Source organism: Halichoerus grypus, chromosome 11 (genome assembly GCF_964656455.1).
Source record: "Halichoerus grypus chromosome 11, mHalGry1.hap1.1, whole genome shotgun sequence".
Classification (NCBI taxonomy): Eukaryota; Metazoa; Chordata; class Mammalia; order Carnivora; family Phocidae; genus Halichoerus; species Halichoerus grypus.
This window is the reverse complement of record NC_135722.1, coordinates 2,976,264-3,003,266: the sequence shown is the minus strand read 5'-3', so window position 1 is coordinate 3,003,266 and position 27,003 is coordinate 2,976,264. Positions and strand designations below refer to the sequence as shown.

General features: G+C 57.6%; 1 protein-coding gene across 2 annotated transcripts in view; it reads right to left on the bottom strand.

The window, feature by feature from the left end:
* SHANK2 (SH3 and multiple ankyrin repeat domains 2) overlaps positions 1 to 27,003 on the bottom strand; it is a 506,338-nt gene that overhangs the window by 282,493 nt on the left and 196,842 nt on the right. The gene's annotated exons all lie outside the window — the stretch shown is intronic.

The following is a 27,003-nucleotide window of genomic DNA, read 5'->3' as shown; positions in this document are numbered from 1 at the left end:
TTAACCCCCCCAAAGCCAGCCCCGTCCAGCCCCCAGTCCCCAATCCGCACGGGCCCTGCCCGGCTTCAGCCTCGGCACCCCACAAACCTGCCTCGAGTTCTGATCCGCCCTTCCAAACCCTCCCGCTCGAAGCCCTTTATTTGCCATGTCTTTTGACAACTGCCTGACAACAGGCTGAAAATAATTTCATTTCTCATATAAAAAAAGGCTCTTCGCACATCAGAACATTTCAAGGCGCTCTGAAGTCCTGGCTGGGAGGACGCGCCAGGTGTGATAAATACGCCTCACGAAGAGTCTGTGCACCGGTGGGTCTTGGCAATGGTGCCCGTCCGGTGCCCACCATCAGCCCGCCCCCCGGCCATGGTCTGACGCCAGACGTGGGACCCCAGCTGTCTGAGGTAGGAGCTAGCTCTGCATCTTACCTCCTCAGTGGCCGTGGGCTGGCTAGGCGCCCCTGGCCTCAGTTTCCTCATCTGTAGGTGGGAATAACCCTTCTCACTCCCGGCACTGGCTGTGATCAGCTGAGCTCACATTTGAAGCGCAAGGGCTGGGGGGGATGGTGCTGACCTTCCGGGGATGAGCCCCAGCCCAACCACTTCCCAGCTCTGCGACCCCGGGAAAGTCACCTCTCACCCGTCAAATGGGGTGTGAATGGTGCCCCCTCCCAGGACGGTCATGAGGATCAAGCCACGCAATATTTGTGACAGTGCCTGGACTTCATGATTGTCGGCGGTCACTAAATGAATGCATTTAATTTCAAAAATCTGCCAGCGGAGAGCAAGGCCTTCTCCCCACCCCAACCCTGCCGCGTGTCTGTAAGGTGCCCTGATCCAGCCATGGAGAGACCCCTCCTCAGGGTCTTCAAGCTCCCCGAATGTAGGTTCGATGCCCAGCTCCTCTGTCACCCTGCAAACCGGAGGAGCTCCCTACAGCTCCGGATGTGAATGAACAGATGCATGAATGAACCAACAAAGAGAGAGGTGGTGACTCCCAGCTCCTATTTTGTTCTGAGCATCCCAAGGCACTTTTCCAGGTTCACCAGGCTGGCCTCCTCAGTTGTGCCGAAGCCACCTAGGGCCTGAAGCCATCTCACTTCTCTGTCCCGTCCTGCCACCCGCCGCCCCCACCCCTCGGAGGCCCCTGGGCCCCGGAGGAGGCCTGCCCCGCAGAGCTCCAGGACCGTATTCGCCTGCACCCCAAGGACAGGTGCACCGGACTTCGGTCAGGCTGGTGTCCTCAACATCCTTGCCGTGTCTGCCCATCCCCACCTGGAGTCCTGCCTGCCTGCTGGGTTGTGGGGAGCCCTGGCTCATTCCGTCAGCCTTCCCTGCTGCCGGGGCTGGAGGCAACCACATGCACAGCACAGAGCTCTGATTCAGGAGGACGGAGCCAGTGGGTGTGGACGAGCATCCTGTCGGGGAGGTGACAGCTCCCCAGAGCAGCCGGGGGCAGCCGGACACCAGGCTGGCCTCCTTGGTGTGCTGGGACCTTCCTTTCGTGCATCAACAAGTCGGATGGGTCCCTTGCTTGCTGCCGAGACCCCGGCCGATAGAGCTGATGAGGCTGGGGCTCAGGCGCGAATTCTCCAAGACCCTGAAATTCCAGATGGTGCCTGTTTCCCTTCTCTTTTCAAGTGGCCTGGCCTCACCTCCTATTTGTGGGGGTGGGGAGAAGGGAGAGCAGGCTGGCATGGAGACAGCCCTGGGTAAACAGAGGGAGGAACTGAGTCTATTTCTCCTTAATACAAACTCACGGAGGTGTCTCTAACCTCTCCTCAGAAAGGGGGCCCATGGGGCACTGAGAGGAAAAAACAAAACTCCAGAGGGTCTCAGTGGCCCACCAGCCACACCCAGCATTTTATCTTATAGAAGCTAAAACCGAATGCTGAGAGCGAGAGTGTGCGGCCAAGCCTGGAGCAGGGAGGCAGCAGGTCTGGGCAGGTGTGGGCTGGACCCCGATCTTCCTGCCCACCCCCACCTCACCCCAAACAGCAGACCCTGCTTCCTTCCCGCGTAGCTTTAGATAACTGCAACCTTTCTCCATCTCACAATAATGGTTAAATGAATCATACTTTTATAAATAACACAAGATATAAAAAGGCATCTCGGCAATAATGCGGGGTTATCTTTGAACAAAGATGTAGGTGTCTGCAGCATTTGCAACATTCCCGGCAGCCGGGGCCATTGAGGGAAGCTGAGCTCCTGGAGGATCCATTGAGCCCTGTGGATAATCCGGGTGAAGGGCACCCGACGCGGGGTTCCCTGAAGCCCCGCAGGGTCTGGGTCTCTTCCCGAGGATGGGTCAGGCTCCACGCCCCCGGTGGCTGGGCTCAGGCACCCAGCAGGTGCTACTCACCATTTTTCTGACACAGTGACTCGGGCTAAGGTCACAGGGGCAGGGAGAAGGGCTTGGGGGTGTTGAACTGGGGACTGACCACAGAGGGAGGGGTCCCCAAGGAGCACTGTGGAAGGATCACCCTCCTATGCTTCCCTCTATGCAGCTCAGCCTTCACCACCGAGTCCTACAGACGTCGTGTGCCCAGCAAACTGCTCTGATCAGGAGGTGAGGGGCAAGGGCAGCATGAGCCTCCTAGGTGGCCCTTCTGAGCCTCTTCCAGGGGAAACTGAGGCTCAGAGCCCTGAGGCAAGCCACCTGCGCCCACTCAGCCCTGTCTGTTCAACAGACTCACCCTCAGCCCCCACCTGTTCCTGGATGCAGCGCAGCGTCCCCTGCGCCCATGCTCGTCCCCTGCACCCATCCACTGTGCCCATGCTCAGCAGGCGAGCTCTCGGGCCTGAGCCAGCACCTGTTACACCATGGGACCACCTTCCTCCTCTGCAGGGCTTCCTGGGAGAGGCCCGGGCACACCTCTGAGTCCCCGGGGCAGCTCGGGGAGGCTGGCTGACCAGATGGATGGGTGTGCGAGCACAGTGCAGGAACCTGGCGCCTCCACCCCCCGCCTCCACCACGGAAGGGCAGGACGTCCGGAGGCTCTGGTGCAAATCTCAAAGTCTTCAGGGAATACGCCACTCCCCATCAGCACCAATCAGAAACGCCACTGTCACCCGTGTCACTGGGCTGGGCCACCCCCTTTCTGCAGGAACTAACTAACTGGCTCCTTCTTCCTGACATGTTACCAAATGATGGAGTCTGAGCTGAGTCCTGGGTCAGCCTCTGACTCAAGGTGAGACTCAGTTTCCCCGTCTGTAATGTGGGGAGGCCAGGCCCCGGCACGCTGGGCTCACGAGGTGTCTGAGAGGGCCCCACAGATGTGGGCTGCCTGCCAACTTCCCTCCCCTACAGGAGGGCCCAGCAGGGTGAAGGAGGGACTCCCCAGGACTCAGGTAGGAGCTCCGCTCGGTTTCCCACCGTGGAGTAAGGTGCCCCGAGTTCCGGAGGCTGGAGGCAAGCCCTCGGGGCAGCAGGCCGCACATTCACAGAGGGCCGACTCGCCCACATGGGGCCCACGGGAAGTCTGGCTCTTAGTTCTTAAGGGGGAGAGGTGGGGACCACACCTGCCTCCTGGAGCGCCACCAGGTACAGCAAAGCATGGGTTTGGGGAGTCAGGACCGTGTCCTGTGTCTGCCCCCTCCTGCCTGTGACCTCAGGCACATCACCTCGCCTCTCCGGGCCTGAGCACCCACCTGAAGGGAGTTAGAGCTGACGGAGCCCAGTGTCCACAGACGTGAACATGTGCGGAGTCCCAGGTGCAGAGGAAAGTACTTTCCACGGAGGACCCAGTGGGTTCGAGCCGCGGGGGAGCCCAGGGACCGGATGCGTCCACTGCGCTTGCTGGCTTCCCCATGAGCCACTGAGGCAGATGCTCTCTGCAGGGCCCCTGCGTCCGTCACACCCGACTGCTCTGGACACGAGGGACTGGACTGCAGAGGCAGGGCTCAACTCAACACTCGTCTCTCTCATGGGGGAACGATGGAAGTCCCCCCTCAGCTGTCTGAGATTTAAGCTGCTGTGTTCCACTAGGACCCTTGGACTCTAATCCTGCACATGCTAGTTCAGAAATCAGTCCAGGATTTGAGGGAGAGTTTATGTGCAGATCTTGGGCTCTTCCCTTTCTAGGATTTCTACCCTCTATTTCCAGCCACTCAGGCAGCCCTGACCCTGACCCATAACCACTGAACTCTCAACTCACTTTCTGTCAGGAGGATCCCTCATTAATACGTATCTCATCCGGCAACTCCCCTTTTGTCAAGGGTCCCAAATTCTGTCTGCCTTTGGTTTCCCGCCAAAGCCTACAAACCATAGTTGCTATTTTGTCCAGTTTGCCACTGTCATCAGCAGGACGGTACATGTGACACGAGCCGTCCTGCCATTATTGGAAGGCAGAAGTCATGGGCTCGTAAACATATATTAAGGAAAGCAGTGCTCCCCCCAATCACACACCTGCCCACACACACAGTCTAGCAGTGAGTGCCTGATCTCCATGTCTGGAGGTAGAAGCTGTGCTCAGTGGGGAGAAAGTGCGTGTGTCAAAGCAGAGAGAGGCCCAGGGTGAGGAGCCTGGGGGTCTTGGCCACCAACCATGTCCGCAGAGAGGCCTGGGGCAGACAACAGTTTCTGGCACCACGGTGTCCTTACAGCCTGCCTGGAGGCCTCGCAGACCCTGAGACAGTTTACTTCAACACCCCAGAATCTGACTCTTGTGAATTTTGAGCACCTCCAGCTGGCTGGAGGAACGGGCAGGTGCAAAGGCAGGTCCCCACCTTTTAGATCAAGAGGTTACTGGTCGGCACCTGCGCGGGTGCCCAGATGCCCTGGAAAGGGAAGCGCCGGTAACAATGCTGAGTGAGCGGCAGGTCGGTCCCCACCTGACTCATTGCCTCGTGAGCAGATCCTGCTGCAGGTTCGTATTTTAGGAACTAATTAAGCCTTGGTGACCAATTTAACCTTCAGATGAATTCCTTCCAGGGCTGAGCTGGCAGCATAGTTCCTATTAGGCACCATCATCAGGAAAACCCCAAATCCAGGAAGAACCCAACCCCAAAGGGCAGGGGAGCAGGGAGGAGGGGACGGCAGACCCGGCATGGGCTAGCCAGCAGGTGAGTAGCCACGGACACAGGGCGGAGAGGGCACAGACCCCCGGCGGCTTCCCGACATGGGTGACGGCACAAGCAATCCGGGATGAACAGAGCGAGGGCTCCGAGGACAGAGGCAGCGTGGCTGTTCCTTGGACGTGAACCCCAGCGGCATCACCGTGGCTTCCCGTGGCTGAGCGCCCAGCCACCGCAGGGCCCGTTCCACGTGTCCTTCTCTCTACGGCCCAGTGAGGTGGTACATTCACGCCCGTCTTACAGGCACGGAGGCTGAGACTCGGAGAGGTCCTGGAGCTTGCTCCCCCAGGCCCGCCACTCCAGGGCACTGCCGGTCTCACTGTCGCATCACCTCAGGATCCCAGCCAGCCAGAGGTGCCCCGACCCGTGGGCGGAGGAGGGTGGATGCTCACCTGGGAGCCCAGCACATGGCATGGCCGAGGGTAGGGGATGCTGAGTGAACAAGCTGACTCGGGTGTCTGTGGGTCCCCATCCTACCTCTGCTCAGCTGTGAGTCCCTGCCTCCCTCGGCCTCAGTTTCCCTATATGTCAAGTAGGGAGCCAAGTGGAAAGCCCTCTAATGTTTCCCCTGGTGAAAAATCCAAAGACCTTGTCTGCAATGAGGAACATCCTTGTCTGAGCAGAGGGTCCCCAGGGCTGACCGGCAGGATTTCAGGGGCATTAACGTCACTGGTACAAGAAGTGCAGAGTGAGGAGGTCAGTCTCTCCCTCTATGCTTCCTACAGATAAGAGAGCACAGGAGAGCAGCCCACCAGAGCTCCTGGAACCTCAGCCATTAGGGCGGGGTTGGTCCAGGCAGAGGGGACAGAGCTAAGGCTGGGGGGCCACACGGGTAGGCTGGAGCCTACAGATGCAGGGCCTCCTGGACGGGCTGAGGACAGGGCCACGGGCTCTCACTGGGGTTGCACTCGGCCCCCGGGAACTGGGGCACTTCTGAGACTCAGGTCTGCGCACCGTAGGCCAAGGGACTTGAGCGAGCTTCCCCGGGACCTCCCAAACACCCTGGCTCGCTCTGCTCTTGCTTGGGGGTGCAGAAAAGCCATGGGGTCTAGGAATAAACGTGGAATGACCGCCAGCAGCAGGTGACGTAGCAGGTAATGTCGTCTGTCTCCTGTCCACAGCACAGCGGGTGCTGACTCCTGCCCTCACTAGGCACTGGAGCACCCTGGGGCCCAGAGCGGATCAGGACCTTGCCTGACGTCACGCACCAGCCCTGAAGCCACGGCGTCTGCCCTGGTGCCGTCACTGACCCGGCAGCTGACCCCACACCCCGAGCCCTGCCCCGGGTGTCTGCACCAGCTCCCGCAGGGTCGGGGTCTGGGTGGCCCGGGAGGGTCCATGCCACTGCCCTCCTCCTCCGTGGTGTCCAGCCCACACACGGGGTCGCTTCTTACATGCCTTTCCACGCTTCAGCCCGACCCAGCCGAGTCGGGTCAGGTCTCAGCTGCTGTCACAGCCCAGACAGCCATCCCCGAGCCTGCACCGGCCCAAGCCATGCTTCGGCCCCAGAGGTGATGGCCGTCTGCCCTCAGGAGTGGCCCTCGTGTGTCCCCTGTGCTCTTCCTGGCCTGGCACCGTCTCTGCGGCATGTAAGCACGATCTGCGTGTCTCCCCCATGATGCTGGGGCCCCTGCAGGCCGGGCTGGGACCCCGCCCGCCTCTCTGCGCTCTGCTCTGCAGCCCGCCCGCACGGAGGCCACAGATGGACAAGCGTGGCGGCGGCAGGAACGTGCAGGTCACCCTGGATGGCTTGCGTGGCGCTGGCCCATCTCTGGCAGCAGCTTCTGTCAGGAAGACTTGACACTCTCTCTCGTTCCTTCTTGCCTTCACTTGACTTGGGGCCAAACACAAGCTGGGAAGACAAAGGCACTGTGGGGGAAATAGCGCTGTCCTGCGTGGGGGCAGCCGGGGCCATCCACGAGACCTTTCAGACACACCGTGGGGGAGCCCGAGGTGGCCAAAATGCGAGCCATGGAGCCCCGAGGCCACATGGTTACCGCGAGGGCCCTGCAACCCGCCAGTCCTGGTTTAGTCCGCGCCGAGGTCTGGCTGTGCAACCCCGAACAGCTGCATGACCTCTCTGAGCCTGTAAGTGAGGCTCTGGTGGTGCCCTCTGCACTTGGCCCTTTCAGGGGCCCCTTCAGCTGGAGAGAAGCAGGCAGGAGGGGAGGGTCTGCAGCCTGGCGCCAGCGAGCACCAGCTCTGGAGCGAGCGTGAGCCCTTGGGCACATCTGCACACCCTGGTGAGCAGAGTCCAAGATTCCGAGGCACACGGGCCTCTGCTTTACGGACGCTGGCTCCTCTGGGCAGCTAAGGGCTCATTTCATGCTCAGGGAAGAAGGCAGTCCTGTCTGAAAACTGCAGGAGGGCCACCGCGAGACTCACGGGGACAGCAAGCAGGGCTCCCGCTGCCCAGAGGCGCACCAGATGGCCCAGGTCCCTCCCTGCAACCCTCGCCCGAGCCTCCGCCTCAGACCCTGGCCTGGGATGCAGCCCCCCAGCCAGGACCAGGGCACTGGACAAGACGACGGGACGAAGGCCCCCGGCTAATTAGCAACCAGCCCAGGAGTTCACGTTTGAGAGAAAGCAGGTGCCACAAGGGGATGCTTTCCGAATGCACAGCAGGAGGGCACTTCTCCCCGCCCCCCCAGGGGACATCTTCAGAGGAGTCCTTGGCCTGGGCATGCGGGCATGAGAGAGGCCCCCAGGGGGAGGGTCGGTGACTCACACCTGAAACCCCGGGACCAGATCTGGGTGCGGAGCCTTTTTTATCTGCGTCTGGGATGGTGAGACGCGGGGAGAGCCCCAGTGTCGAAGGGGCACAGTCACCACGCACTGAGTCACACAGTCACTCTGTCTGCCTCTGACTGAGCAATTATGCAAAAGCCTCAGGGGTGGGTGGAGCGGCAGGCGCGGTTCTGGAAGCTTCCCTCCAGCCAGCACGACCCCCTCTGCTGTGCGGGCTCCGAGGGGCTGGCCAGCCTGGTGCTCTCTCCCTGCTGTCCTGGTATGACTCAGAGGGTCAGCATCGCATCCACACAGGCGGCTGCATTCGGCACGGGCGCCCTGGGCCTCCACCCCGTGTGCTTCCAGCCTCCAGGACCGGGAGATGGTGCGTGTCGGCTGCGTGAGCCCCGCCTGTGGGGTTTGTTCCAGAAGCCGGGCAGACAAACAGCCTCCACAAATCCTCACAGGGCCCGTGAGTCCAGGCTTCTCAGCAGAACCTCTCCAGCCGCCCGGCGTGCGCCTGCGGAGTTCACAGATTTCCCTGGCGCTGCACCCAGGCCTACAAGCTCCACCATCTTGGATGAATGGCTGGTCCACCTTCATCCTCCCTGCGGCTTCCCGCAAGGAACCCTGAGCCCTCCCAGGAAGGGACCGCAGCCCCGAGCCAGCAGCGCCCACTGCCGGCCCTCACTCGTGTCTCCGCACAGACAGAATCTTCCACCACCATCGTCCCGATCACTGGAGGTGCTTCCACAGCTCTGGCTGGACTCATGAATGCTCGGTTCAAAAAAACCCAGCCACGTCCTATTTCCTAACTGGGTCAGCAGAGTACTCCCTTGAATAAAACTCGAGCTGTTCGGAGTTACCGCCACACCATTCATACTGGAAGCCGTCATGCAGTTTTCCATCTGGGGGACGAAAGTGGCTCTCCCCAAACACTCAGCCTAGCCCCCACAGCCAACCTTCCCAACGAGGAGACCGTTTCGGGTGTCACGCACACTTCCCAACCTGGCCGGCCGTCCTGTGTCAGAGGATTCGGGACACCTTCGGGAATCGGCGACAGGACATGTGGTCTTGCTCCGGACGGGGACACGTTCCTCAGAGCGGCAGAGGCGGGGTCCGGCTTCGACTTTCCCAAGTAACGCCGCTGCAAACATCTTCACACACGTGCTACCTTCCTTCTCGCGGATCATTCCTCGGTTTCTATTCCCGGGAGTGGACCTGCCGGGTCACCAGTTCTGGACGTATCTAGGGCTCTGAACACACATTTCGCAAATTGCTTTTCCCCCATAGAGAGATACCTGTTTATACGACCAGACAGTTGCAACCAAGTTTTTTTTTTTTCCTTAAAAGAAAAAAATTCTTTTCTGGAGTGAGAAAGAAGGAAAATGTGTTTCAACCAGGGAACAATACGTTTAGAAAAGCGAGAATATCAGCACGCTCGTAAGAGTGCTTATGCAGCGAGTGGATTATCCGAGGGGATACAATTCCACTCAAGACCCATCAAAGCCAGAACGGCTCCTCCTCGCGGGGGCGGAGAGCTCGCCTCGGCTACAGCAGCCCCCTCCAGACCTCCGAGCCAGTGCGGGGACGCTCTCCTGCCCCGCGGCAGGAGCCTCCAACGAGGACAGAGGCGGGGTGCCGGGAGGGGTGGGGATTGCGCCCTCCACCACCCGTGCCACCGTCCCCGGGGCACTGAGGCGGGACTGAGGGGGGACCCATGAAACACGTCCCCGTGAGAAACAGGAGGTATGTGACGGAAGAGAGAGAAGCCCTCGGACGAGGGCCTCAGTGAATGAATAGGCACCTGCCGTAATTAGAGAGAAATCACACATCCCACTGGTTTGCAGCTGAAGACGGACACCGTGCGAGGTGACGCTGGACACAACCCGCCAGCATTTGTCCCTGGCTCCCTGAAGTCAGACAACACGCGGTGCGCAGTGGGGCAGGAAAGGGAGGTGCTGTGGCTGGTCCCCGGCTCCCTGGGAGAATGTGTGGCCAAGGGCAGCCCCAGGGCCTCAGGATGCTCATCTGTGAACAGTGAGAACAGCGACAGGACGCTGGCCAAACCGACCGGCTGGGCAGGAGGCCCTCCTTCAGCAAGCCCGCACGAGGGGCGGCGTGTCTGAGCGCCGCACCGGCCCCACAAGGAGTAGTATTCCCATCCCACGAGACCATGGAGGCGACTGCAGCTCAGAGAGGTTCAGTGACCCAGCCAAGGCCACGGATGCAGGCTGAGGCCCTGAGTCTGTGCTCTAATTTAGACCAGCACTCTCCTGCCCCTGGAGGGCCGCCCCCGGTCGGTGCCGTGAGCACTGAACAGGGTAATCCAGACGTGCGGCCTCCAGTGCAGGCCTTGGCTCAGAGGCCGCGCTCAGGGCACATGATGCTCTGTGGGGATTTATCTGCATTCACACAAGAACACTCTGCCATCCGGCCAGGTCTCCCTTCTCTGCAATGAGGAGGGAGAACAAGATGGTGGCACCCTTCGTTTTATGGATAAGGGGGGTGCAGGAGGCACCCACGCAGGAGGAAGGGCCCCCACCAGCGCAGGGTCCTGGAAAGGTCTTGGGGAGACCACGGCACAGGCCTTTGCTCTGGGCCTCAGCTGTGTGGTCCTGCCGAGTCGGGGCACCCTACAGGAGGCCGTCCCTCCTGCTGACTTGGCATGGCGATGGCCACATCTCTCTCAGCACCATTCTGACAACGGGGTCCCCCAAATGCGGCCTTGTCACACGGGGCAAGAAAGCCATGAATCACAGCGTCCATCCCAGGAGCTGCTGTGTTAAAAACGGGGGGGCATGCCTGGCTTCTAGATCATCCACCACGGAGGGGACCGCCCCCGCCCCACCAAAGGGCCCTGGTAAGGGGACAGACTGGCCCTAAAGCCTGCCTAGGCGTCTCGGAGCACATAGCAGTAGCCCCCCCGGGTCCACTCCCAAGCCCCAAACCCCAGTTCATCCACTCACAGCCCCAGGTTCACGGCTGGAGCCTCGATGCCATGCAGACATACCTGGAGCCTTCAGAGGGATGGACTGACCTGGCTCTGCCTGGGGGGGAGCCCCCACCCCCCGAACCCCGAGAGCCAGCCCAGAGCCCACAGGAAGGCACGGACCAAAGCTGCGGTAAGGGTGGGGCAGGATTTGGGGACTGGAAGGCGGGGCGGGCTAGGGGACCTTTCCAGCAGGGGGTCTGGGCTCCTCATGGCGCTGCGGTGGGGGCGGCTACTCGTCCACTTTCAGCTGCTAGAAAGAGTGTGAGGCCCCCTGCTCTTCGCCTTATAGCCCACAAACCAGAAGGAGGGCGACTCTCCCAGGACGGCCGTTTCTCCCTGAGGCCCTTAGCTACAGCAGTATTATTACTACTTCCTAAAAAAGAAGCCAGAACCCTGGATTTCTACATGAAATCTCCTGATTTTAAATGCCGGCTCATTGCTATTTTATCAAAATGTGTCTTACAGGATGGGTAAGAGCATCTGCCGGGAATTTGGGGGCTGGGGGTGTGAAAGTGGCCCCCTCTCCGAGCACCCCTGCAGGGGAAAGCGGCCCCCACCAGGCGAGCAGTCCTCTAGTGGCCCCGGGGTTGATTCAGCGTCGCTTTCCCAAAGTGCGTCCCACCGGGCTCTGGAGGCAGATTGTACGGTCGAGCTTGGGAAATGCCAGATCATGCAAACTTAGGGGGCTCCTTTATTGCAGGACTTACCAGGACCTTCAGTGTTCTAAAATGCATCCTGAGGGTCCAAAAAGAAACTAAGCAGGCAGCGTTTCCAATGGGATTTGCCCCCAGAGCTGTGTTTTACAGGACAGCCATGGAATGCACTAGAACCCAGCACGTGTGTGTGTGCACAGTGCCGAAAGGCTGAGGAAGTGATGTGGACGTGCAGGCCATCATGCACAGGCCACCCGCAGTAACACCTGGGGAATGACCTCATGTTCAGAATCACAGCCCCAGTCTCATCCCCCACTGTGGAAGCCCAACCCAGCCACCTCGAGACCACCAGGAACGCAAACCCTGACTCTGGGACAGCAGCTGGGCACAGGGGCCTGGGGCCACACAGACACTCAGGCCTTCCGACTTGCAGATCCTGCTCGAGGGGTTGACGGCAAGTCCCCGGAGGCCCGAGCTACGTGCGCGGGGCGGCTGTGGGGCAGCCGGGGATGGTCTGTGCTGCAAACAGCCCAGGCCCAGTGCTCCCACGTGGTGAGCAGACCCACGGTCACCCCACTCGAGCCGTCTGCACAGGACAGCGAGGTCGCTCTCCCCGAGTGGGCCAGAGGCAGAGGCAGGCCCGCCAGGGAGTGAGGGGCCCGGGCTCGGGCGGACCACAGCGTCCAGGACAGCGTAACCTGGGTAAGCAACCGCACCTCTGGGCTCGGGGTCGTCCTCCATCAAACGGGAACCACAAGCACCCACTGTGTGAGGATGAGCTCTAAGACACACATCAGCTATTCCGGGCTGTTCCCTGGTGCTGGATGTTCCTACTAGGCTTCCCTGCCATGAGAAGGAGCCCCAGCGAACAATACAACAACAGAAACGGCACGCCAAACTCACAGACAGCTGCCATTTATCGAGTCTTTGGTGATGTTCCCCTACATCATCTTTTTAAATGAAATTATTTTTAATTGTGGTAAAATGCACATAACATAAAATTTGCTGTTTTAGCTCAATGCACAGCTCAGGGGTACTAAGCACATTCACACTGCTGTGCAGCCGTCCCACCATCCGTCTCTAGAACTGTCCAAGGTCGCAAATGGAAACTGTCCCCCTGAGACACTGACCTCATCCCTCCCCCAGCCCCGGAGCCCACCGTCCACTTTTTGTCCCTCTGAGTCACCGACCTCCATCCCTCCCCCGGCGCTGGCGCCCAGTGTCCACTCTCCGTCCCCCTGAGTCACTGACCCCCATCCCTCCCCCGGCGCCGGCGCCCAGTGTCCACTCTCTGTCCCCCTGAGTCACCAACCCGCATCCCTTCCCCGGTGCCGGCACCCAGTGTCCACTCTCTGTTCCCCTGAGTCACCGACCCCCATCCCTCCCCCGGCCCCAGCGCCCACCATCCACTCTCTGTCCCCGAGTCACTGACGCCCATCTCTCCCCCAGCCCCAGCGCCCACCATCCACTCTCTGTCCCCGAGTCACCGACCCCCATCCCTCCCCCGGCCCCAGCGCCCACCGTCCACTCTCTGTCCCCGAGTCACCGACGCCCATCCCTCCCCCAGCCCCAGCGCCCACCGTCCACTCTCTGTCCCCGAGTCACCGACGCCCATCTCTCCCCCGGCCCCAGCGCCCACCGTCCACTCTCTGTCCCCGAGTCACCGACCCCCATCCCTCCCCCGGCCCCAGCGCCCACCATCCACTCTCTGTCCCCGAGTCACTGACGCCCATCTCTCCCCCAGCCCCAGCGCCCACCATCCACTCTCTGTCCCCGAGTCACCGACCCCCATCCCTCCCCCGGCCCCAGCGCCCACCGTCCACTCTCTGTCCCCGAGTCACCGACGCCCATCCCTCCCCCAGCCCCAGCGCCCACCGTCCACTCTCTGTCCCCGAGTCACCGACGCCCATCTCTCCCCCGGCCCCAGCGCCCACCGTCCACTCTCTGTCCCCGAGTCACCGACCCCCATCCCTCCCCCGGCCCCAGCGCCCACCGTCCACTCTCTGTCCCCGAGTCACCAACCCCCATCCCTCCCCCGGCCCCAGCGCCCACCGTCCACTCTCTGTCCCCGAGTCACCGACGCCCATCCCTCCCCCAGCCCCAGCGCCCACCGTCCACTCTCTGTCCCCGAGTCACCGACGCCCATCTCTCCCCCGGCCCCAGCGCCCACCGTCCACTCTCTGTCCCCGAGTCACCGACCCCCATCCCTCTCCCGGCCCCAGCGCCCACCGTCCACTCTCTGTCCCCGAGTCACCGACCCCCATCCCTCCCCCGGCCCCAGCGCCCACCGTCCACTCTCTGTCCCCGAGTCACCGACCCCCATCCCTCTCCCGGCCCCAGCGCCCACCGTCCACTCTCTGTCCCCGAGTCACCGACGCCCATCCCTCCCCCAGTGCCCACCGTCCACTCTCTGTCCCCGAGTCACCGACGCCCATCCCTCCCCCGGCCCCAGCACCCACTGTCCACTCTCTGTCCCCCCGAGTCACCGACCCCCATCCCTCCCCCGGCCCCAGCGCCCACCGTCCACTCTCTGTCCCCGAGTCACCGACGCCCATCTCTCCCCCAGCCCCAGCACCCACCGTCCACTCTCTGTCCCCGAGTCACCGACCCCCATCCCTCCCCCAGCGCCCATCACCCTACTCTCTCGTCTCCATGAATCTGACGACTCCAGGGGCCTCGTGAGTAGAATCATTCAGTATCTGTCATTTAGTGTGTGCTTATCTCACTCCGCGTTATGTCCCTGAGCTCCGTGCATGTTACAGCAGGTGTCAGAATGCCTCCCTATCTCCTTGAATCCTCACGACGGCGTCAGGAGATTGATACTCATGTGGCTCAGAGAAGTCAAGCAACACACCCAAGGTCACACAGCTCCACCTGGGACTTGACCCTGGAGATGTCCGCCTCCAGAGCCCCCACCCCAGGCACACTGCAGCCCCAGTGACCACGGAGCAGAAGGCAGGAGCATGTCCTCTCTGGACTTAGTGATCCCTGAATTAGTCTCGGGGGTGGCCACGACAAATCACCACACCCTGGGCCTCCCTGATCAGCAGAAATAGAGGAAGTGAGAGGAGCAAACTGGCATCACAGGGCTGTGCTCCCTCCAGGGCCTCTGGGGGACCATCCTTCCTGCCTTTTCCAGCTGCCGGGGCCTCAGTGTCCCTGGGCTGTGGCCTGTCCCTCCAGCCTCTGTCCTGTCTTCCTTCTGCGTATCTGTGGGTCTCTGTGCCTGCAAGCTCCCCCGCTTTTCTATAAAGACACCGACCATCAGATTTAGGGCCCGTCCTAATCCAGTATGACCTAATTTCAACCGAACTAATTAAATTGCAAAGTCCTTATTTCCAAATAAGGTCATGTTCGGAGGTTCTGGGTGGACGTGAATTTGGGGGGTGTGGGGACACGATTCAACCCAGAGAAATATCCCGGGAAGGAGACATCTCAAGGGTTAACACTGGTTGGTTACCTTGGAGGGATGGGGGTTTGGGCAATTTTTGTATGCGTGCACATTATCAACTGCTTTGGTGTAATTTCTGTGAAGATCAAACATTACCTCTCTGTTAGGAAACGTCAAATAAATAATAGATGAATAATCTATTTTTTGATAAAAAGCGAAATGATATAAAGGCCCAAAAGCACTTTTTACCATTCCCAAGTATGTTGACAAAAATCCTGGTGAGTCCACCCAAGAGAAGGTGACCAGTTCGTGGTTCTAGAAAGCTTGGTGGCTTTTTACTGTGGCCACCACAGCTACCCAGACGAGCCCCCCAGCAAGCGTCAAGCAAGCTCAGACAGAGGACTGAGCTGGCTCTCAGGGGCCCAGGTCCAGCCCTGCACCCGGGGTGGGCACACTCCTGGCTGGCTGGAGGGAGGGGGGCACAGACCAAGGTTACGGCTCAGGCACAGGTGAGACAAGGCCCCTTCCAGGAAGGGAGCTGCGCAAGTGTGCTGAACGGATCCACTCACACCCCAGGGGGGTCAACCACAGGCCCGTAACCACAGAACGGTCAGGCTGGGAAAGCCTCGGCGCTCCCGAGAGCCCAGAGGAACGCCCTCAGCCGGGAGCAGGTGCGCAGACAGCAAAGCTGCAGGACCCCGAAAGCCCCGCCCCTGGCCCATCGGCCCTGCCTCCTGCATGGGGTGTCCCGCCTCACGGGGGGCCTGCTTCAGGAGGGGACAGCAGCACAGGCCACTCAGTTTTGGTTTGGCAGAACCCAGCCCTACATGTCCTGCTGTCCCAGAAATCTGGATGCTCCTGATGATCCGTCGCAGAGAAAGAATGGCCGTCTGGCCGGACGCCAACAGGTGCCCCTGTGGCCCCAGCTGTCTGCACCACGGGCTCGACCACTCACCACCAGCTGCATCGTGAGGGATTAGCAAAAGCGGCTTGCCCTGCTCAGTCCTCCTTCCTGATCCAAACTGTGGGCACACGGACAGCTTGGAGGAAGCAGGCAGGTACTGGAAGCCCACGGGACCATGTCTCGGTGGCTGGTTCTAGATGCTGCCAGGTGTGGGAGCTGGGACAACTGAGGGGTTCTGAGCAAGTCCCCCATGGCTGCAGCCCACCCCGGTCACGGAGGATTGCAGGGTGCTCCCCTCTGGCCCCCGTGCCCCTCGCTCAGCTCCTGTCCGCCCAACCACGCAAACAACCTCTGCACACCTCTCCCTTCAGTCAGCTTCTCCTCCCCTCATCCAACCAAGGTCAGACAGATTCCCTGCAAATGAAGGCTCCCAAGAGGGCATCTGTTGGAAATCTTCCATGACTCCCTCTGCCTGGAGGGACCCCAAGGCCCTTCAAGCCTGGCCCTGCCCATCTGCCTATCGTGCCACCCCCACCCTCACACTCAACGGTCCTACCCGGTCCCCAGACCAGCCAGGACCAATGGACACCACCACCTAGGGCCTGTCCCTGACTCCTCCAGCTGCGGACAATCCCAGACCCCGTGAGCGAGGATGGCAAGAGGACAGTAATGCGTGCCGAGCACTGTGGTGGGTCAGGTGCGTTTCTAACAACTGGGCCTGTACTGACCCTCGTGAGGACCCGTGAGATTGGGGGTGTACCTTATTGCCCCGCAAGGCAGTCCCGAGTACACAGTACCTACCAGAGCAGAATTCCTCCACCACCTGCGTCTCCACAGCCCCTCCTTCTACGTACACAGGCTCAGTGGGCCTTTTGCTGGGCACCCCTGAGAGGCCCAGGACGGGACTGCATCGGGTGCATCCTTGTGGCCCTGGCAGCAGGCACAGTGCTTGGCCGGCCCTCAAAACATGCAGCCTGTGGGACTGGCCAACGAAACCCTGAGTGCCCTCATCCTGCAGGCTCCTCCTTCCGTCTCCCTGTAAGCCCCACACATGTGCCACACTGATTTACTGGCAGGGTGAGCAGAACATTCTGATTACCAGGAATATTTCAGTAGTTAAAAAGGTCTGGGAAATCATCTATTTGACATCTCATTTGTGGATCAAATCAAAGCCTGGCCAGAAGAGGCGAGTGAGCTCAGCGGATGCAGAAAACAGCGACTGTGGGTAGGGAGCACTGGTCCCTGAGCAGCCAGAGAACCCAGGGCTTATCTAAATGTTACTCCCCTGGGTGTGGGCACAGTGGTAACAAAAGCAAGAGTGAAGGGACTCCCAGGTTCAAATCTCAGCCGTCAACCTCACAGGAGACAGCGGGGGAAGAATACCCAGCAGGAAGTCTGCCTTCTGTGTACATGGCACATCCTCAGTATCAAGCACGGGGTCTGGCACGTGGTAAGCTTGCGGCGAGTATGGGATGAATGCACAGACGGATGGGTGGATGAGAGGAAGGGAGGGAGGGAATGAAAGAGGAAGAATTGGGGGATGAATGGATGGAAGAATGGATGGGTGGATGATGGGTGGATGATGACTGGATGATGTATGTATGGATGGATGGATGGATGGGTGAACGGACAGATGGATGATGGGTGGATAGATGGATGGATGGATGATGAATAGGTGAATGGATAAATGATGGACGGATGGGTGGGTGGATGGATGGATGGATGAGTGGATGAATTATAGATGGATAGATGATGGCCAGCTGGCTGGCTGGCTGAAGGATGGATGGCTGACAGATGGACAGATGGATAGGCGAATGGATAGATGAATAATAAATGGATGGATGGATAGGTGGATGGATGGGTGGGTGGATGATGAATGGATAAATAATGGATGAATGGATGGATGATGGATGGGTGGATGGATGGTATATGAATGGATGGATGGGCAAATGGATAGATGAATAATATAAATGGATGGATGGATGGATGGATAGGTGGATGGATGGGGGGATGGATGGGTGGGTGGATGATGGATGGATAGGTGAATGGATAAATGATGGATGAATGGATGGATGATAGATGGGTGGATGGATAGATAGATGATGAATAGATGGGTGGATGGTGTATGAATGGATGGATGAGCAAATGGAAAGATGAATAATAACTGGATGGATGGATAGGTGGATGGATGGGGGGATGGATAGGTGGGTGGATGGATGGGTAGGTGAATGGATAAATGATGGATGAATGGATGGATGATGGATGATGGATGGGTGGATGGATAGATAGATGATGAATGGATGGGTGGATGGTGTATGAATGGATGGATGAGCAAATGGATAGATGAATAATAAATGGATGGATGGATAGGTGGATGGATGGGGGGATGGATAGGTGGGTGGATGATGGATGGATAGGTGAATGGATAAATGATGGATGAAAGGATGGATGATGGACGGGTGGATGGATAGATAGATAATGAATGGATGGGTGGATGGATGATGTATGAATGGATGGGTGGATGGATGAATGGATGAATGGATGAATGGATGGACAGATGAATGAGTGGGCCAATAAATGGGTGGGTGTGTACATGAGAGGATAGATGAATGAAATGGAGAGACTGATGGGGAGGTGGCTAGATGAGTACTTGAAAATTACAATATGTCAGGTTCTATGTTCACTTCCCTAAGAGGCTGCCAATAGGTGGCCTGAGGCCAAATCAAACAGCATTTTTTAATTAGTCACTAACATATACAAGTTTAAATATTTCATATACAAAACGTGTACCTTTGGCCACATTTGCACAAATAGAGAATATGATGGCACCCTGCCCACATTCCTGCATGGCACCTGCCGGCCACAGCCAAGCCCACTTCCCCGAAAAAAGAGTGAACTCTCCAGGTCCTCATGGCTCCCCTACACTTTGTCGGGTTAGGAAGAAAGGCAAAGATTCTTTTTTTTCTACGTCTCTTTCAAAAGAGTAAAAAGACAGACAAGGTGTGTTTTTAAAGACAATACCGCCCTCTGCTTGGCTGGCTTCACCCATTTCCCTGCCTCTGCACGGTGTGTCTGTGACCTTTCTTGATGTATTATTTACTTTAAAGCACCTTACAAGGAAGAATCTGATTCCCATGTTGTTATACTGCAGAGCCTCAAAGAGCTTACAAAAAAAATCCCACCCAGTAAGCCAGTGGTGGTGCTAGGATTCAAACACTCACATGGGTCTGTCTGTGTGCAGAGCCCTTCGCCCAGCATTGTTCTGCCTGCCCCCCAGAGCCCCCCACCCCTGCTCCAGCATCACTGGGATTTCTGCACACCCCCTGCCTCACTAGTGGTCGACTAACGAGTCCTGTGGCCCACTCCGTCATCCCCAGTGCACCAGTCCACACGGGAGCCCTGCGCTCGCTGCTCAGGCTGCCAAGAAGCAGAACAGGGAGATGAGTCCCAGAGGTTTGGGACCTGCTGGGGGAATCCTGAGAGCCCATGGCACACAATAGCCTTAGCACATGGCAGGAGAGATGAATTTCAATCATTGTGCTTTCCCAAAAAGCTACCAGGACATAATTTCACAGCGAGCTCAGAGGTCCTGTTAATTCTGCTAAAGGTGGGATAAAGGGTGCAATGGGAGGCATCGGGGACTCGGCGCCTCTGGGGCCAGGCGGGTGTCACACGTGTCATCTCACAGAGCTGCCACCCAGGAAGCCCTGTCTGACTGAACCCACCTGCTGTGGGGCTTCCCTGTGGCCCCCGGCGGCCCCATCTCAGAATGTCTGCTCTGCAGCTTGAATTCTCAGGGCCCGTGGTAAGTCGCAAAACACCACGTGGAGACAGAATTATTCAAATCATAGCACACCCGTGACCTGTGCCTCTCAGCTTTCCTCCCAGCCCAAATGTGCTGTGAGCTCAAATTAGGGGAAGGCTTGTACCCAGGCTGTGCTCTGTCAAAGAAGAGTAGAGTTCTGCTCAGAAGCCACCCCAGAGCATCTGCTTCCTATCCTCTGCTCATAATGCATTCTAAATGGAGCCATCAAAATTCACTGCCATGTTCATAGAAAATAACAGCAGCGATGGCCACGAAATTTGCATACGCTGTGCGGTCGGGCTGCAGGCTTGCTTCTTCGTTTAATCCTTAACGCAACCCTGTCTGGTAGGCGGGGCAGCCAATATTGGACCTAAAACCACACGCATGACCAAGACTTCCTTCAGTCCTCACTGGCCAGCCAGCTGGGCTTGGCAGAAACGCAGGCATCACCCCACACGCCCCAGCCCAAGCAGCAACGTGGATTCCCAACCAGGCTCCGGCTCTCCATCCCCATGCCCACTGCTCTGTGTCTCCCTGGACACTTCCATGTGCTTCCATGCTTCCCTTGCCTTCTGCAACTGTTTGCACAGCAGTGAATGGGCTCTTCTTGAAAATAGAAATCATGGTGACTCCTGATAAAACCCCTGAGGTTTTTTCACCATCTTTAGCACAAAATCCAGACTGCTGATTTTAGACCATGAGCCCCTGGGAACCCAGCTCCTGTCTCCAGCCTAATATTTCCACCACTTCCCTGGGACTCTACACTTACCATCCTGCTCACACCACCATGCTGACTACCCCTGGGAGCCCAGGATATCCCACACAAACTTTTCCCCACCACAGGGTGTTGGCAGAACTTCTTTGCAGGAATACACCTGTACACCTCTGCATGGCTGACCCTTCCACTGCACACATTCCGGCCCAAATGCCACCCTCAGTAAAGCTTTCCTTGAGAATTCGTTTTTACTTAGGAGAGGGCAGTCCATCTCCCCCTGTGATTTCAGCTGTCCTTTCCCCCACTGTAGCACCAATACATAGCAACAGGGTCAGGAAAAACTTAGTACATACTGCAATGGATGGATGGATAAATGGATGGATGGATAAGAGGGTAGGTGGTTAAGTGGACAGATGGATGGTTTGATGGATGGATGGATGAATGGATGAGTGGATGGGTGGATGGACGGATAAGAGAGTAGATGGTTGAACGAATGGATGAATGGATGGATGAATGGATGAGTGGATGGGTGCACGGATGGATGAGTCGATGGGTGGATGGATGGATAAGAGGGTAGATGGCTGAACGAATGGATGGATGGATGGGTGGATGGAGAAGACGGTAAGTGGTTGAGTGGATAAATGGACGGATGGATGAGTGGATGAGTGGATGGATGGATGGATGAGTGGAGTATGGATAAAGGATGAATAGATGGATAAGTGGGCTGGTTGTTGAATGGATGGATGAATAGATGGATGGAAGGATAGATGTATGGTTGGATGGACAGGTGAGTGGATGGATGGGTGGATGGGTGAGTGGATGGATGGTTACGCGGATGGGTGGGTGGGTGGATAAGAGGGTGGGTGGGTTAGTGAATGGATGGATGGGTGGATGGAGGGGTAGATGGATAGATACCATCACCCCCCAACACAGAGTCAAGCTAAAAATAGAAAATGGACATGAAATCATATATTATAGTTTTAGGAAGACATACAAGGTTACTAGCTAGAGACAAGATCATGAGTGTATAACCCTGTTCTGTGACAATGAACAAGCACACACGGTGTGTGGTGTGTGTGTGTGTGTGAGCCCATGTGTGGGGGGAGGTGCTTCTCCAGAAGCTTTAACTGCTCTCTCTTTTCTTACCTCATTCCTCTCCTTCCTCTCATAATAACTTTGGGTAGAAGAAGCTGTGCTCTAACCCAACTTTACCGGTTCAAATATCACCAGCACGTCCTTCCTCCTCTCCCTCTCTCCATCCATCCATCCAACTCTTCATCCATCCATCCATCTACCCCGTCTTCCCCCACCCATGCTTCTCTCCATCCACCAGTCCATCCTTGCACCCACCTACCCATCATTCCTTCCCTTTATGTGCCCAACAGAGAGTGAATGAGCACCTAGTTGTGCCAAGCACCGTTAGGCACTTGGGATAAAGTCATGAACAGCACAGGCTTCAAGGAGCTTGTACTCAAGTTGGGGGTGGGACGGGGGGTGAAAGCCAACGAAGAAAAAGGGTCTATGAATCATACTATACCTTCCCTTCGTTCACAACTCCCCTTCCTCCAGGAGCCCAAAGTGTGGCTCAGATGATGCTCTCTCCCCAAGACCCAGGGCGATGACCTATCACGGTCCCTCAAGCTGCTGGCCGCGCAGTGGGACGGGCTGGCCCCCTGGGTCCCACCACGTGTAGGGAGGGCGCCGATGTGCTGAGTCCACAAGCCCTGTCAGGCTGAGGCGCTAACTACTGCTGGACATTTTAATCAGGCCCGGGTTAATAAATCCCACCGCTCCCCGTTTTAACGTTTCAGCCCCAAGGTGGGAATGTCGCGTTTAACAGCAAGCTCTGCGGGCGTGCCTTGGTTTCCACCAGAGAATAAATAGGTAGCAGACCTACTAATGGTTTTACTCCTCCAACTGTCCTTTCAAAATGGGTTGCAAAGGACGAATGCTTTAAAAATACCATAAAACAAGATCTGGAAGGACTCTGACGCCCCCAAAGTGCATTAAGATGGAAATTCATGTTTTTCCTCCATCGCGGGCAGCGTTGAAAGAGGCTCTGGAACAGAGGTGGACGGTTGTGCCTTCTGACTACGAAAACACTCCCAGCCCAAACTGCACCTGAACTCACATCAAAACACAGGATGATTCCCATCACAGTTCTCATCAAGCGTCTGGTTTGGTGGAAAGCCGGCTTTTTCGATGATGACGGGTAGTCAAGCAGCCTGGGCAAGTGCCCGGTCCGGGAGCCTCTGCACCGAGGCGCCTTTTCTACAATGTCAGCTCACCTCCGTAGCTCGGAGCTGGGGTGCACGTCGTGGCCGCCCACGGCCGGGGGCAAACGCGGCCGCCACTGTTGGGGTTGCAGGCGGCAGGGGCTGCGCCCCACGGTCACCCAGCAGGTGGAGACCCGAGGCCGAGGGGTCTGCGAGTGGCCACTACAGGTCCACTCGGCTGAGGACCCACTGTGTGCTGGGCACGGGGTTCCTGGACAGAACAGCCGGATGTGCTCCCTGTCCTTAGATAATCAAATAAGCCCCTGGATAAACGAATGACGTGACCTGGAGAACCATAGGATCCACAGGCAGCCGTGGTCACGGAGAACGGGCCAGAGTCCAGTTTGGATGCAGTGGTCCAGGAGCAAAGGGACAGGGATAGGGCTGAAATTCAGAGAGCATCCCGGGGAGAGCACGTGATGAAGTGGGGAGCTGGGTCGGAGCTGGTCATGCAAGGCCTCGCAGGCCAGGAGTCTGGCATTAATGCCAACCCCACTGTGGGGCCAGGAACTGTTCCGGGCAGAAATGGGGTAGGCAGTGGGGGCAACAGGATCTGACTCATGGTTCTTTTGGAAGACCCTTCTTCCAGGTGCTGGGGTGGAAACTGCACTGTAGACAGAAAGAGTGGAAGCAAAGGCCCTCACTGGGAGGCTACTGCACTAGTCTGTGCAGGATGACAGAATGTGAGCCTGAATGGAGTTAGTGGAAATGGAGAAAAGTGGGGTAGATATATCCGTTGGATTTTAGACGACGGGACATAGGACAGGACTGGCAATTGGGTTGGACGTGGGGTAACAAAACAGGAATAATTGTAGGTGACAGTTGGTTTTCCTGCTTGGGACACCAGACAGATCATGGAAAGAGAGAGAAATCCTGTGCTTAGGAAGTTGGGGACTTTGGTATTAGTCACACAGCATAAGAAGAGGCCTGTGGGACCCCCTGGGAGTGGCCGGATGGGCAGGTGGATGCAGCGGCTGGGGTCTAATGCACCAGAGGTAAGAATCCAGAAGTGAGTGCACAGACAGCCTCACAGTCCAAGAACAACAGGGCTGGGGGCCAGGTCCAGGTGCGGTGCTCACGTGAGAAACAGGGACATGGAGCTGACTCTGCTAAGACCCCACCCTCAGGACCCCAGATGTAGCAGCAGATGAGCCACCAGCACATGATCGTGACAGGTGGGCAGAGGCTGCTCCCCAGGACTCCCAGAACTGGGGGCTATCTACGTTGGATGGAGGCGCTTGAGCAGGGCTTTTTTAGCCCGAGGAAATCCCAGAAGAACCCTGAATGTGGTCATATCCCAAGGATAAATCTGACAGGAACACACAAGGTAGATGTGAAAAGTGAAATTTTCAACCCCAAAGCAAACAGATCTTTTGGGGACAGACAGTAGGTGACGGAGGTCTTGGGTCAGGAGGGGATGGCCTGTGGTCAGCTGCCCACTGGGACACAGTCCACAGGCGATGCCCTTCCCGGTCACTGTCTCAGCTGATCCAGGCCCTGACTCTGCTGACACCGCTTACCCAGGTGCCCCCGCACACAGCCTGGCCTTCGCCTGGCCCACCGAGCACCAGGAGGTCCTGGACCAGCCACGAGCATCCTCTGCTTGGTCCCCTAAGATGCCAGCAAGTTCATGGGGGTTTTCCTTTCCTCTGGGGCTCGTCCACCTGCTCCAATGCCACGGCTTCATTTTCAGGGTCCCAGGGAGTCTGCAGAGAGTCAGGCTGGTGGAAACACGCAGCGGCCTGCCCTGGGCGTTCCCTTCAGACACCTGCCTGTTCCGGCTCCAGCCCCTCAGGCAGGAGCCACGGGGAAGAGACACCAAACACCGTGTTTCAGCCTCTCAGTCCTAACCATCGGGAGCTAGATTGAACCCTGTCCTTCCCAATTTTCAAATGTTGGCGTCCTAACCCCCAGCACTTCAGGCTGTGACCTTATTTGGAAATAGGGTCCTGTAAGGAGGTAGTCAAGTTAAAATGTGGTCCTGAGAGTGGGCCTTAATCCAGTACGACTGGTGTCCTTGCAAGAAAAGGAGATTTGGACACGGACAGATATACAGAGAGAGGATGACCTTGCAAGCCAAGGACCAGCCTGGAATCGGCCTGTCCCCACCAGCCTCAGGAGGACTGAGCCCTGCGGACACCTGCACCATGGACTTCCAGCCTCCAGGACTGACGGCCGATCCGTGTCTGTGTTACTTTGCCAGAGCAGCTCTAGCAACTAACACAAGGAACCACAGGGAAGAGGCATTGCCCACCCCGCACCCCTGTCCTGACACCCCAGCAAAGGCAAGATCACGTCCAGACGCTACCACTGCCCTCCAGCTTTCATCCCAGAGAAGGCCCAGGGAACAGGCCAAGGGGCCCGCTGCGCTGGGCAAGTAAAAACCAGCTCTGTTGCTGTGGCAACCTTGCTGGGACTCCCGCTATTTGCACCGTGGAACTGGGGGCGTGGGGTTGGGGGAAGGAAAATGGGGAGGAAGATGAGGAAGACAGGCATGTCGGGGCAAAAACCGAAAAAAGCAAAAGACGGTAAGGAAGAACCCAGCTGCAGACTGTCTTGAGCCTGTGTGTGCTTGCAGAGTTCAGGGATGGCCACTGTGTGCTCGGCAACGTGCATGCGGAAGGGATGGTGGTCCCAGCCCTCGCCGTCAGGTGAGCAAGCTGAGCCCGACAAGAAGTGTCCTGGGCAAGGTCGCCCAGTGACCTGGGGAATTCTCAACGTAAAGCCAGCTACTCAGGGGAGGATCTCTGTCCCTGCCATGAACTATGTCCCCCCAAATCCTTACCGTGAAACCCCGATCCTGTTAGGATGGTATTTGGAGGCAGGCCTCTGAAGGTGATGTGGTCCTGAGGGTGGAGCCCTCTTGAATGGATGGAGCACCCTTATAACGAGGCTGGCGGCGTGCACGTCAGGAAGGCGGCCGGATCGCACCGGCACCCTGAGCTCGGACCCCCGGGCCTCCGGAGCAGAGAGAAGGAAGTTTCTGCGGTTGGTAAGCCAGCCCGTCGGGGGCACTTCGTCATGGCAGCTATGTGAGGACAACCCCCCCGTGAGGCCCCTGGAGGGGGATCAAGGGACCCGAGATGCCGGGGGTGGCTGGGGAAGTCAGACCACAGCCCCACCTCGGGCACCCTGCAAGATTCAATTTCTAATCCCAGGTCTGGCTCACGGGCACGCCAAGAAACGATTAAACAGGAAAGATGGTGCCAAACTGGACGTCTAAACTTAGCCTGACAAAGAGTCTACAGTGTGTGTACGTAGAACACCCCTACTCTGAAGGGACATGGAGAGGGCACCACGGGCCTGCATGACTACTTTATCTGCAAGTAAGTGAACTCGGGCAGCGGTAAGTGAACTCGGGCGGCGGGTAAGTGAACTCAGGCAACGGGTAAGTGAACTCGGGCAATGGGTAAGTGAACTCGGGCAATGGGTAAGTGAACTCGGGCGGCGGTAAGTGAACTCGGGCGGTGGGTAAGTGAACTCGGGCGGCGGGTAAGTGAACTCGGGCGGCGGGTAAGGGAACTCGGGCAACGGGTAAGTGAACTCGGGTGGTGGGTAAGTGAACTCGGGCAGCGGGTAAGTGAACTCGGGCAATGGGTAAGTGAACTCGGGCGGCGGGTAAGTGAACTTGGGCAGCGGGTAATGAACTCAGGCAGCGGGTAAGTGAACTCGGGCATCGGGTAAGTGGGCTTGGGCGGTCCTCCCTGAGAAAGCACAGAAGTTGTCCGTAGGACACCGGCACCAAGCCCAGCATTGAGGAGTGGCTTCCTCATTCCCCGATGACCCTGCAGTTTGCATTTTCAACATTTAGAGAGAGCACCTGGCCACCCAACAAAGATGAGGTCTTCAGTGGGATCCCTACCTTTTCCCAAAGTCTGATATTGCTACCCCCAAGCTGTTTTCCCTGACCATGTGTTCTCTATAAAAATGTAATAACTGCCTCGGTTCACTCATCTGTGAACGTTTTGCTTTTTATTTTAAATTTCGATGAAAATAACTTCACTTATTAAAATACTTTAAACGAACTGAATAGAAAGGATTAATTCGCATAAAGACAACAAACAAAAGTGAATAAATTCGTTACAATTAATTTGCTCTTTTATCATGCCAAAAAAAGTAACCAGTAAGAGAATTAAAATCCCATTTAAAAAGAAAAGGAGGGGCACCTGGGTGGCTCAGTCAGTTAAGCGGCTGCCTTGGGCTCAGGTCATGATCCCAGGGTCCTGGAATCGAGCCCTACATCGGGCTCCCTGCTTGGTGGAGAGCCTGCTTTCCCCTCTCCCTCTGCCTGCCTCTCTGCCTACTTGTGCTATCTCTCTGTCAAATAAATAAATAAAATCTTTAAAAAAAAAAAAAAAGAAAAAAGAAAAGGACATCCCAGCCACACGTGGAGCTGTCCATGCAGAAAGCATGCCCAGAAGCTGCTGGGGTAGAAAACCCCGTGGCTTCCTCGACTGATTTTCCCCTC